Here is a 4807-nt window from a genome sequence, read left to right as displayed (position 1 = left end):
GACTAAAATTATAAGGTTACTCATAGTGGGTCTATCTTGTGATCACATTTATGGCAGCCACATGTACTCAACATTTTCATGATCTTCCTCTCTATTGAAACTAGATGATGCCCCTTCTATTGCCGCAGGAATCATGTTAAAAATTCCATAAATAGGTACTTACAAAGAACTAAAATAAATAAGAAAGGTGTATGAGTATTCTCAGTGTAAGATAATAAAACTATGAATATGTGACAAAAGTATGTATGAAAAAACTTTTGAATTGAACTTAACATGACACCATCTTTTAGCAAAAAAAAAGCATGATCTATATATTTTTGCAAAAATGCTAGGCGTACATGCTTTTACAGGAGTTCTACAAGCTCCTTCCAAACTTTCTAAACATTCCCCTCCCTGATTTCAGTGGGGGTGGGCTCGTGCCGCTGCTAATGACCAATTAAAACTGCCATGTCACCATATAACCTCCTCTTCCCTGTAACATCATGTACGTGTAGCAAAGCCGATATTTTTGCTCCAAGAACCCAACACATCTACCGTCAATGACAACCAAAAATTAACTTGTGACTGACATGCATGATTTCATCCCGCCCCCCCCCCCCCCCCCGACATACATGACTTTATGAGGTGACTTTTTTTGCATTGAAGGATTAATGCAAATTAGTAAATTACTAGTACATACATGACTTGCTGATGTCAGACAATTTCAGTCGGCGGCTATCAATAATTGAGGTTACGTGGATATATAAGATGGCTTTTTCTTATTTGATTAAGAACCCAATAAGGGCTCGTTATTTTTCCTAGATACTCCCTACTAACATATGAACAAATCCTCAACATTTCAACGACATTTTAATATTTGCATACATAACCATAACTGCTAAAATAAACTTACAACTTACTCGTTGTAGGTAGTCCACGATGGACTACCAAAGGCTTCTTTTCAAAGTCAGAGATCAATCAAGCACCCCTCAATTAAAACATTTATAATGTAATAAACCATGACAATCTTGGATCTAAGGATCTCACACATAATATATGTAAGGCCAAAAAATAAGGAGATGATTTCTACCGCTCTCAGGGCGATACAATCCATGAAAAAAGTAATTCACAATTTGTTCACACGCTTTGTTGGATATATACACTAACGACTTAGTAAATGTGACCATAAATCAAAAGACATTTTCGTCCAGTAAAAAATGCACACATGTATGCTTTGGTAAACAAATCATATGTGTCAGATCAAATAAAAGACCATGTTACTTCCATATGCATATTGCATCATTCAAATGTTCACAAACACAAAACTAGTACAATTAAGATATCTATGCTCTGTAGTACAAAGTAATGCAATTTGTGAAAAGTAGTACAGTCCCAACGAGCTTTTCTTATTCTAATGTGCAAAGATACAATGTAATAAATTCATACGCTAAAAGGAATATATCTGAACATACATCACAAGATAGATACCATGTTGTTTGCGTCACTTCAACAATATATCTTTGACGTCCACCCGTGGAATAGCTCTGAGCTGCAGGTCATATCTTCGTCTTATTATTAATCCAAATTTTTCAGACATGTCAAATGAAGTCAGACAAGCCCCTTCAGGAAGCATCCAATTGAAGTGATACAACATGTTTGCCAATGTGATGTGCACTGTCGACATGCCAAAAAACATCCCAGGGCACTGTCGCCGCCCAGCCCCAAAGGGAATAAATTCAAAATATGTCACATTATAATCCATATTGTTGTTCTCAAATCTCTCGGGCTTAAACTCTTCAGGCTTTTCCCAATATCTTGACTGGAAATTGCGAAGACATTAACTAATACATTGGTGCCTTTAAGCATGTCATAACCCATAATATTGCAATCATCTCTAGCCATGCGGGGGACTAGAGGAATGGGTGGATGCAACCTCAGAACCTCCTTGATGACCATCCTCATGTAGGGGAGTTTAGCAATGTCACAATTGGTAATGATAGCTTGGTCTTCACCAAGCACCTCTCGGACCTCTAGTTGTGCTTTAGTCATGGCTTCGGGATTGTTCACGAGTTCCGACATAGCCCACTCCAAAATGGTTGTGGTGGTATCCGTACCACCAGCAAACATGTCCTAAAATGATGATCATGACATGTACAATTATAAATTATACATATTGAAGTGGAATTTAAAGCCAATAGCGCCCACAATGTTATATTATCAATACTATGCTATATAGTATATTTGCCAAGGGCCAAGACAAGGATAACTTCCACATAACTTGTTTAAGAGTTAGGTGTGTATTCTTTTCTATATATTTATGTGTCATGTTGGATCATGATTTATATTGACTTTCATGTTGTAGGGCGTGTAGTGCTTGTGCTCATTGAACCAAACATGCACACGTTACCAAAATTTCAGGGCATTTAGCTCATGCCTTAAAACTCCACACTCCTGGCCAACCATGTCTCACACAACAATTTATCCTCCTTCACCGAGTACGTTGTCATCGTGTTTGTTTCAAAGTAAACAATGAGAAAAAAATGGCAATGCCATTTGGCCGGACACTTGTCAGTCATGGTGTCCTCCCTGGATGGCGTTGGCAGGGGGCGAAGGATACCTGGGTTGAGGTTGGATCCAGGGTGGAATGACATCATAGTCCAAAGAGAGCGGCGCGATCGAAGGCGGAGGTTCGGCAAGGCCTGGGTGGCAGCCGGGGTGGTACATCGGTGGCAGTGGCCTCCAAGGGTGCAGATACAGAGCACAAGGGGAGGGTCAGAGTGGGAGGGAGGGGTGGCTCCGGGTGGGGTATCCCGGGGTGTCGGAGTCAGACGTGGTGGACATCCAGACTCCCCCAAACCTCTCTCAAGATTGGTGACCATCGTTGATAACAAAAATTATCTGAACTGTCCGATTCAAACATTTGAGGCGAACTGATGATCCGCGTCGAAGTTGCCCTATGGGAAGACCAAAGAAAGGAATAGATGACATAACCTTATCTGTATGTTTGCGGGATATCTTTATATATTTTTAAAGTAAATGAGAGATTGTATTCTGTTTTTGGTTAATATATAATAGAAAAATAAATAGATAGATAGATAGATAAGAAAGAAAGTGATATGCTGGTAGAGAGATGGTCAGTAAATCGGCAACCTAATACTTCTGTGTTTTCTTGGAGTTCCAAGAGCATATTTTCATTTCTGTTGTATTGTGTTAATTGTGTTTTAGTTAGTTATTAGTACTACTTTATAATAGGGGGGGAATAGATAGATACTACTCGGCTTGTAAAGTAGGAGTACTTACAAACATGACGGCGCCTATAATCTCTGTGGTTAGAGGGAATTCCAACGAGTCCTCGGCTTGGAGCCTGAGCAGCACTTCCAGCAGGTCCTCATCGTCGGTGCTGCAGGAGCCATCGCCGGCAGCTCGTGCGGCCTTGCGCTCGTCGAGGATGTCAGCGATGATGCTCTGCATACGGCCGTAGCTCCTCCTCATTCGCCTCTCGACGCTGCTAAGCCACCGCACCAGCCGCGACGAGGGGAAGATGTCGACGAGGCAGAAGCCGGTGACGAGCTCCATGGCCTCGCCCAACTCGCGGATGTACTTGTCCCGCTGCGCGACCTTGCCGCCGAAAACCGCCCGCGAAACGACATCGTTGCTAAGCATCGCCACCTTCTCGCTGACGTTAACCGTAGCGCCGGCGCCGCCGCCGGCCGAGGCGCTGACGATGGAGCGAAGGAGGTTGCCGATCTCCTCGGTCCTGACGCGCTCCATGCGCCTCGCCTGCTTGGAGCCGAGGATCTCCATGACGCACACCTTGCGCATCTGGCGCCACGCGTCGCCGTAGGGGGCGAAGGCGATGTCCTTGCCGCCGCTGCCGAAGATGTCCTGCGTCACGGTGCGCGGCCGGTCCGCGAACGTAAGGTCGTTGGTCTTCAAGACCAGCGCCGCCACCTCGGCGCTAGAGACCACCATGGTGGCGACTTCGCCTAGCCTGAGGTGCATCAGCGGCCCGTGCCGGCGAGACAGCTCTGCAATGGTGCGGTGCGGGAAGGCGCCAACGACGTGGAGGAGGCTGCCGACGATGGGGAGAGTCCATGGGCCTGGAGGCAGCTTCTTATTGGGGTTGTTCCTGCGACGGGAGAGCTCGAGAAACCAAATTGCCAGTAGCGTGGATCCGGCTATGAAACACAAGCTTAACCACCCCTCCATGGCAGGCAGCTTGTTGGCTTGCACCTTGCAGAGACGTGATGTGCTTTATATGTATGTACTACTAGTAAGTGACGGCCTCGAAGTTTGGTTGGCATGTATGCAACTCTGGAGCATCATATCGTCAAGCCAAACTAGTAAAATATGATAGCTGTTGAGTAGTAGAAACAAATACAGTAGGGATGGACTTTGATGGTCACCTATGTCGTGGTCCGTTGGAATTAAAAGGGAATATATATACCCCCTCCCTTCTAAATTAAGTGTCCCGATCTTAATGTAATTTTGTACTACAGTTAGTATAAAACTGAGACAGTTATTTTTATTTTGGAAGCGGAGGGGTATGATATAACGTCCGGTTATGTATATAGCCTGCCATCAGCTGCTTTGATGCAAAATAATCACCTCCGTGCGGAGACAGAGAGGGAGGAAGATCGCTGGAGAAAATAAAAGACAATCATGTAAGACAATGGCGATCATAGCCAGTACTTAGTTCAATAATCAACAACCAAAGTATGTAATTAAATGTCCGCTACTCTACAACTTTGCTCTCCCAGGCTGCAGCATGAGAATGGTATGGCATAGGCATTTCATCAATCACATGCACATGTGTAAGGTGATTCCT

The 4807-nt window shown here is 44.1% G+C and overlaps 1 pseudogene; it reads right to left on the bottom strand.

Moving 5' to 3' along the window:
* Positions 1 to 1232: 1232 nt before the first annotated feature.
* LOC123162587 (5-epiaristolochene 1,3-dihydroxylase-like) lies at positions 1233 to 4310 on the bottom strand (annotated as a pseudogene).
* Positions 4311 to 4807: the final 497 nt, after the last annotated feature.

This window comes from Triticum aestivum, chromosome 7B, assembly GCF_018294505.1.
Source record: "Triticum aestivum cultivar Chinese Spring chromosome 7B, IWGSC CS RefSeq v2.1, whole genome shotgun sequence".
Classification (NCBI taxonomy): Eukaryota; Viridiplantae; Streptophyta; class Magnoliopsida; order Poales; family Poaceae; genus Triticum; species Triticum aestivum.
This window is presented reverse-complemented; position numbering and strand designations above follow the sequence as displayed.